Raw genomic sequence first — 8,500 nt, forward strand, 5'->3', positions numbered from 1 at the left:
TTTATCCAATTTAGAACTCAACATTCATCTCAAACACTACATAATAGAAGAAAAGAGAGTTAATAAAAAAAAAAAAAAAAAAAAAACTTACATATTTTGAGTTAATCAAACGTGGTGGTGGGTTTCTTTGTAGTGGTGATGAGTTTCTCGATCTGTAGTGGTGGTGGTTCTCTCTGTAGTGGTGGTGGGTTTCTTGTTCTTGAGTGGTGGTGGGTCTCTCTAGTCATTTCTCTGTAGTGGTAGTGGATTTCATTTTCGTTGTTGAGGGGGAGGAAACCACTTCGTCATCTTCACTGTTGGAGAGGAGAGAGATAGTGAGAAAGGGAGAGGTTTGTGCGTTTTTTTTTGGGTTTATTGATCAAAGAAGTTAAATGACTAGTTTGCCCCCGTTATATTCTTTAGTTGTTTGGGTGCATGATCTGGCCATTGGATTAGATGGGATCGAACGGATGTGACGAGCTGGCAAGATAAGCTGTCAATTGGAGCTGTCAAGATAGCCAGCCCCTTTCTTAACGCCATACATATTTAGCTTTTTCTATCAAATTGTCGAGAAATTTTTTAAGGGGCGTGGTATTGACACCCCGATAAATGGGACTAGCACCCCTTTGACAAAAATTAAACAATAATGGTTATTCCTTATATGTCCTTTTACACCCCACATGCCCATAGTTCTACGGCAATCACCTTCGTCGAGATCGAGATCGCAATCTACTGAGATCGGGTTGCCATGAGATCGCGATATCCCACGGCCTCAAGACGCTATTCTTTGCGGCATATTTTTGTGTTTTTTGTTTTTTTTCACTTCAAATTTTGCGTATTGAACACACACGACATATAGATACCTCATTTTCTTATTTAAAGTTTTTTTATACACTCGAAGAACAACACCAAAACCATGACAAAAAAAATATACAATTGAGCCATAATTTTGCTATCTGGCGGCAAATATTTTCATATGCTATAAGAAAATTTTGTAATCAAATTAATGAAGAAGAGTTTTGATAATTAACACAAGCAAAAACTCTATTTTAGTAAACAAAATCATCTCGCGGCAACTAACTTTTTATTTTATGGTGCCTTTTAAAAAAGAGTTAAAAAAAAAAAAAAACCACCCACGACAGCCACCTTCCGTGGGATATAGGATCTCACTGCAACCTGATGCCGTGGATTGTGCGATCCCGCGGCAGGTGCTTGGCGTTAGTGCTTTTTGTGTATTTAATAGAAAGGTGTTAGTACTGTTGAATTGGTCAAAAGGGTGCTAGTCCCATTTATGTGATGCTAATACCGGGGCCCTTTCTTAATACATGTTTTTTCTTAATACATGCTTAATTCAACGCTCATAGAAATGGTTGTTAATGCGTTGGAATGATTTGTTTCAGGCCCACCCAGATGTCTTAGTCCACTTGTTGTATGTGTGAATTGTTTCAGATGTTCAGTTCCACCTAGACCAACGATTAAGATGTACGTGAGTATTGGTTTGAAATCGGGGAGTATTGTGAAGAGTTTATGGTGGCACTGGGATTCACTTTTTAGAGCTTCCAGATGACTCTTAACTTATAAAAAACAAAGATATACTCATATACGTATCGTCGATCTTACCTCGCTTTGCACAAAACCCATGCGATGGGAAACTATATATCTTTCATGGGCCACCACCAACGATTAAGACAGGTTCATATATTATTCATGGCTCATGGGCCACCAACGATTAAGACAAGGTTCATATATTATTTGAGATGGCTCATTATATTCAACGTGTTACAAGATAAGCATCCAGCTTGGTTCAAAGTTTAGCAAATCTTGTGACTGTCGTTTTGACTTGTCGTAGACTCGTAGGTTATAAATTAAAACGATCGAGCATTCAGATTGCATCTTCACAACTTAGAACTCACCCCTTTCATTTCCCCTCCTTGAGAGCAGCTATATATTAATCTATTATATTATATATATATATATACCACCCTTGATTTCTTTGAACAGATGGAATGAAATGATTAAGGGTGTCTGTTCAGGATCAGTGGATTACTTGCTCAGATCCTACCGTCCAACCCCACCGTCTCCTATTCCTATTACTCAGGCTGACGAGTCCATCGCAGTGATGGAAAGTGCTCTTACGCAGTCATCAGTAACCCCGACTACCAATCTAGTGACGAGTCCTGTTACAACGACACAGACATTGATGGGTCCATCCATAGCCGCCACCTCAAATATTCCAAACACACATTTGCGCAACTATTTACCCCCTCAAACTTTGCTTCCACGTCCACCCCCGAATTCCTAAATCCAGTTGCTCCAATTCCAGTTACTCAGACAAGCACGTTAACGCTTCTAAGCGAAAACCAGTCAATGAGCTCAACTACGGCATTAAACCATCCATCAAGACAATACTCTTATTCTTCTTTTCTTCCTAATAATATGAAGTTGATGGTAAAAAACCCATTTGCAGCACACCAGGTTCTCCTAGGAATGTCAATTGCTGTACTTCTTGCGATTTTAGGTGCGGCTGATGGAAACAGTTACATTCCTGCCAAAAAAAATTTCCTGAATCAAAGGCTCTATAATACATTCATCATACTGGATGCTATTGTATTCACTGCTTCCGTTATAGGCATCTGCCTCTCTCTCCATGAAATGCACCGCCGAATTAGTGAATATCTTTCTGTAATTTCATTTCTTGCTTTGGTGTGTGTATTTGTTATATACATCTGGGTTCTTCTCCCACCTGAGTTGAAGTTCATTCCCTACGTGTTCTTCTCACTTATTTTGTTCGTATCGGTGTACGTTTATGTGCGCTCCGAGACCAACTTTGATCAAGATGAACGTCATGCGAATCTGCCGAACCCAGTTAACCCAGTCCTGCCTTACTAGTCCATAACTCCATATAGCTACACGAGTAGCTCTATGATATTTTAAATTCCGGCCGTATGTAGTTGATGTGACTATCTTATTCTTCATGGTGGTAAGATTTTTTTTTTCGATAATATTCATGCTGGTAAGATTGTATCATCGTACATACGATGTTAGATTGTTTGTAGTGGGCTTTAGAGTTGTCTCATGCATGCAGCATGCATGTCAGGTTTTGGTGTTTCTCACCGCTGTGAATTGCATTATATATTTTCATCATCTTTGTTGAAGTTTGTAAAAAGATTACATAAGAGATGGCCGGAGTATAGGGGTGGGAATTTGGCCCTAACGACCCTAACCCGGCCCTGACCGACCCGACCCTAAGCCCTATAAAGCCCTCACAACTAAAGCCCTCACGAGTTTAGGGCGGGCGGGCCTCTACCTAATGCTTTTAAGGCGGGGCTAGGGGCTAAGATTCTAAAACATAGGCGGACCCTAACCAAAGCCTAACCAGCCCTAACCTAGCCATGTTTATACTTTCACTATAAATACACATACCATAATGTCATTCAACTCTTTTGTTAAATATTTTTCATTAAAATAACATTGTTTTTCAGTTTATTATCACTTACACCCAAGGGTACTTCCAATAACTTGTTTTATATAACAAAACTTGTCGACTTAGCAGCCTACGTGAGAACAATGAAGCACTAGCTTTAATAAAAATAAGACTTTATTCCTTTGATCATCGTCAAAGTCCATAACTTATTATTCTCAATTTCTTTTCTCACTTATTTCTTATAAATTATATTTTTATTCACATCCAAGCCAGTCTAAAACTAAAGGTTTCATTCCACACCATTAAAGCAAAAATACGAGCGGACATTTGTAACATAGAAACCAAAACACCCTTTGTCGGAAAAATGACATTTATAATCTCAAACCTTTCTCCATCACTGTTCAAAAGCCAATATTTACATTTCCATATACAAAGCTTGAATCACTTTTAAATTAGAAGAAAAGGTAATATTATATTTGTTTGAATCTATTATAGAAATAATTTATGATATTACAAATAGTTTAACAACTTCTGACCCTTAACCAAAACTATATATTATGTTTCTTCTTTATATCTATTACTTTCCTTCCTTTAAAATGATAATATAATTATTTGTCTACATGTATTTCAATGTTAAATGTAATTTTAGTGAGGGTTTGAGTCTGAGGAAGAACAAATTCAACTCTCGATGTCTTGATTCATTAGATTGTGGATGTATTTTAAATTTTTGGACTTATACGGGATTATTACTTAGATTGGTTGGACTTTGAGTTTGTAGATTATTGTATGCATTTTGTAATATAAATGAGTTTTAAAACCATGTAGTAAAAAAAAAAATATATATAGGCCTACCCTAAAGCCCGAGCTAAAGCCCCAAAGAGGGCTAAGATCGTTTGGGATTTAGATTTCGGGGCTTGAATTTAGACTTGTGACCGGCCCGACCATTTTATCTTGACTTTAATATCTAAAGCCGGCCGTTATCTAAAAGGGCTTTAAAAATGTTTAGGGCCCGCCCATTGCCCACCCCTACCGGAGTATGTCCTTTTAAGATTTTGTCTCTTCTTACATTAATCATCATCAATTATTCATTGTTGCACACTTAATCATCATTATAAATTTACAATAATAGTAGGAGTACTGTAGGAGATCTACTACTTGTTTTGGTTTTCTAGCAGGGGCGGAGCCAGGGTTAACACCATCAATTTTTGAAACAAAAAATAGTACTAGAACTAACCAATAGCAAACTACAAATGTATATGGATAAAAATATATATAATTTATTTTTTGTGAGCAAAAATATATTTATTGATGAATTAGAAAAGAAGTTCACTGCCATGGAACAAAATATGATATGATGATCCATCTACGGTACTAAGGACGCCAATTTTCTGATTCCACAAAGTCAATGCGTGTTTTGTACGTAATTGGAGAATAATATAGAGGTTTGCAATGTATGACCCACGTTGAAAACATATTTTCTCAATTTATCAAAAATCATGAAATTGTAAAATAGATTTTCACTAAATAGTGATTTTTGTACCTCATATTTTGTCGAATAATAGAGTCCGAATTTGTGGACAGACTTGTCCACAAACAGCACATTTCTATTGGGTAGTAACACAGTTTTTTTGGGCAGTAACACCACCAATCAAAACTGTGGAATGTTATTGGAAGCAAAACTTTGGATTGGGCTAAGTTGAACAGAGTTGGACCAAATTATAGACCCGAGCTTATTAGTTTAGGTCTTAAATCCACTTCACAGTGAAACCAAAAAAAATAATAATAAAATAAAATGTGGAGAGCTTCTCATCTTCGAAGGTTTCTCCTTTGTACAATCTCCACTCCTTCAATCAAATCCCAAAATATTTCATCATCACTTCTAACTCATTCCTCAAAATCCATTTCCTCCCATTTCTCAAACCCATTATTTCTGTATCCTAAAAGCTTGTCTACATCCACACCACCTTCATTTGAGCATAACAACAAACACCTTCCAACCACTGAAAACATTTCCAAAGAAATCACCCAAGAACTCCTCAAACACACAAATGAAGACTCTCTTCCACTGCCCCAACGTTTAGATCTTCATTTCTCATACATTCAACTAACTCCATCTCTTTATCTCCAAGTTTTAAACCAAAGTTCCGAAGCGGGTCGTTCTGTTCTTGATTTTCATCAATGGGTTTCAACCCGACCCGGCTTTAAACACGACGACGAGACATTCTCATACATTGTTGATTACTTTGGTAGGAGAAAAGATTTTAAGGTGATTCATGATGTACTTGTTAGTGGCAAAGGTATTACCGGGTCGAAAACGTTAGCGTCTTGTATTGATAGACTAGTTAGAGCTGGTAGAGATAGTCAAACAGTTGCGTTTTTCGAGAGAATGGAAAAAGAGTATGGGTTTGTTCGTGATCGTGATTCGCTTAAGTTGGTTGTTACTGCTCTTTGTGATCATGGGTTTGCTAGTCATGCTGAGAAAATGGTAAAAAGTCTTGCTAACGAGTTTTTTCCTGATGAAGTTACTTGTGATATACTTGTTAGGGGATGGTGTGTGGATGGGAAGTTAGACGAGGCGAAAAGGTTAGCCGGGGAAATGTATAGGGGAGGGTTCGAGTTAGGTACATTGGCTTATAACTCGATTTTAGATTGTGTTTGTAAGCTTTGTAGGAAAAAGGATCCGTTTAGGTTGCAAGGGAGGCTGAGAAGATTCTTATCGAAATGGATGTTGCGGGGATACCTCGCAAATACAGAGACTTTTAATGTGCTTATTAATAATTTTTGTAAGATTCGAAGACTGAGGAGGAGCGTTGAATTTGTTTGAGAGAATGGGGAATGGGGCTGTGCTCCTGATTCAACAACTTATCTTGTAATGATAAGGAGTCTTTTTCAAGCTCTTGAGAGTTGGGGAAGGTGATGAAATGATTGATCGAATGAAGTCTGCGGGGTTTGGGGATGCTATTGATAAGAAGGCGTATTATGGGTTTTTGAAGATATTGTGTGGCATTGAACGAATTGATCACGCTATGGAGATCTTTAAGAAGATGAAGTCTGATGGTTGTAAACCTGGGGTCCCAACGTATGACCTTTTGATAGGTAAATTAGGTGCTCATGGTCGGGGGGAACGAGCTAATACTCTTTTTAGAGAAGCTATGAAGAAAGAATTACCTGTGCAACCAATTGTCTATAAAGTGGATCCTAGGTTTGCTAAGAAACCTAAAACTAAGAAGAGTGAGAAACCTAAGAGGGAGACATTGCCAGAGAAAATGGCAAGGAAGAGGAAAACTCTCAAAAAGCTTCGGCTGAGTTTTGTAAAGAAGCCAACGAAAATGATGCGGAGAGCTTTTTGATCATAACTACCTTTGGACTCTGTGAGGTAAGGAGCTTCAAGGAAGTGTGTATGGTCATACAGTGTTGTTTTCCACTTACTTGGTTTCTCTTGTTGTTATTGTAGTCTTTCCTTTGGCATTTTAGAGTTTATAGTTTTGTTTTAAATTTGATTTTCTTTTTTGTCTTCCATTAACATGCAAAAGTAAGACTGACCTTAAGTAATTTTAGCATCTGGAGCAGCAATTTTAGTTACCAGGCTCGCTCTAAACAATTTAGATAACAATATTATGCTTATAGGCTAGTATCATCAAAAGTGAAGTTTCAGTAACAGTGAAATATTTCTCAATTGTCAATTTACAACAGCCAGCAATTACACTTAATGATATTATGTGTGAACGGAATAGAATAGTCGAATCATTTGAGGTATTGCACATTCTCTTTTCAGAACCTTATTATTCATTATGGGGGTTCAGTTAAATTCTTAGTTGCATGCACTGGAATGATGTGTTGAAAATTCCCACTTTTCTCCCTCGATAATGTCTGCCTTTGGTGAACTTCACAAAATTATGTTGTTGATTTGAATTCTATAGTCACATATAACATATTTTACAATTCTCCATAGGACTATAACTTTTTTATCTTATGCTCGATGAAATCTCCATCTTGTTATCCTAATTTTATATGAACATAACCCCTCAAAGTTGAATTGCCTTTTTGAGTTGTGTTTGCTTTTCTAAATCCCAATCCAATGATTTGTAAAATTATTTTTCCCCTGGCATCCTTTCAAGCGTTCCTTTAGTTTATGCTTTTCTGCCTCCTCTGGGTTTGTTAGTGAATCTACTTTTCTGCCTCCTTTGGTTTTTTTATCTAATTGAAATGGTGAAAGAAAATCCCTTTTATTTATTCTGCTTCCCTTCTAATTCTTTGGTTTATTTTGTAGGATGGTTCTCAAGTGTGTTGACCCTGCACCTTGCGGTTGGACAGATCCTGAAACCTTGACATCTACCTTGGAATGAAGTTCGGCTTATAAGTTTGAGGCTAAGGAGAGATGGGAACCTAGAAGGACGACATCGCTGAGGAAGTGGTAACATCTTAAGAAGCGTTGCCTCAGCAAAGAAGCCTTAGTGAATGGTGTAAGAGCGTGATTGTGAAAAATAAAGAATGTTTCAAGTGACTTAAACACAAATGGTAATGCTGTTAGCACCTTGTTGGATATTTACTGGTTTGCGTTTTAGTCTCATTGTTTTTATTCAGTGGTTTTGCCACCTTTTGTAACATCAGTGCGTCATTTGGTATAAGGTGAAGTCCAGACTTTAGACTTCTATCTTTTTGTGGCATATTTTTTTTAGGTTCATAGTACTGTTTCTAATAGGACGATGATTTTAAAGCGTCTACGCTTTATCACAATATATCTCTGGCTTTGCTGAACTTCACAATTTCTGTGCTGAAGCAAACATTTCTATCTGTTTCCCAAAGGCTAAAGCTCATAATTCTATTGTGGTTTTTCGTCATCTGATCGTGTTTAGAGTACTTACCAGATGTGGGTTTAGTAGTTTTTCTCCTATGATTTGGGGAGGATTTCACCTTTTTTCTGTTCAGGAATGGTACAGACTGTTTTACATGTGCTTCAGGTCGTTTATGTATTTCTTTACTAGACTTGATGCACAATTAAAACTGGTGATCAAAATACTCATTGAATCCTCAATCCTCGATTTTACTTCCTCTAGAAAGTTGATGTTGCTTAGGAAGAAGATCTGATATTAATTA

The 8,500-nt window shown here is 37.1% G+C and overlaps 1 pseudogene across 1 annotated transcript; it reads left to right on the forward strand.

Moving 5' to 3' along the window:
- The first annotated feature begins 5,156 nt into the window (after positions 1–5,156).
- Positions 5,157–8,161, forward strand: LOC147521981 (small ribosomal subunit protein mL104 (rPPR9) pseudogene; annotated as a pseudogene). The gene is made up of 2 exons (XR_015211535.1): positions 5,157–6,779; positions 7,674–8,161. The product of XR_015211535.1 is annotated as a small ribosomal subunit protein mL104 (rPPR9) pseudogene (transcript).
- Positions 8,162–8,500: the final 339 nt, after the last annotated feature.

Source organism: Coptis chinensis, chromosome 1 (assembly GCF_015680905.1).
Source record: "Coptis chinensis isolate HL-2020 chromosome 1, ASM1568090v1, whole genome shotgun sequence".
Lineage (NCBI taxonomy): Eukaryota > Viridiplantae > Streptophyta > Magnoliopsida > Ranunculales > Ranunculaceae > Coptis > Coptis chinensis.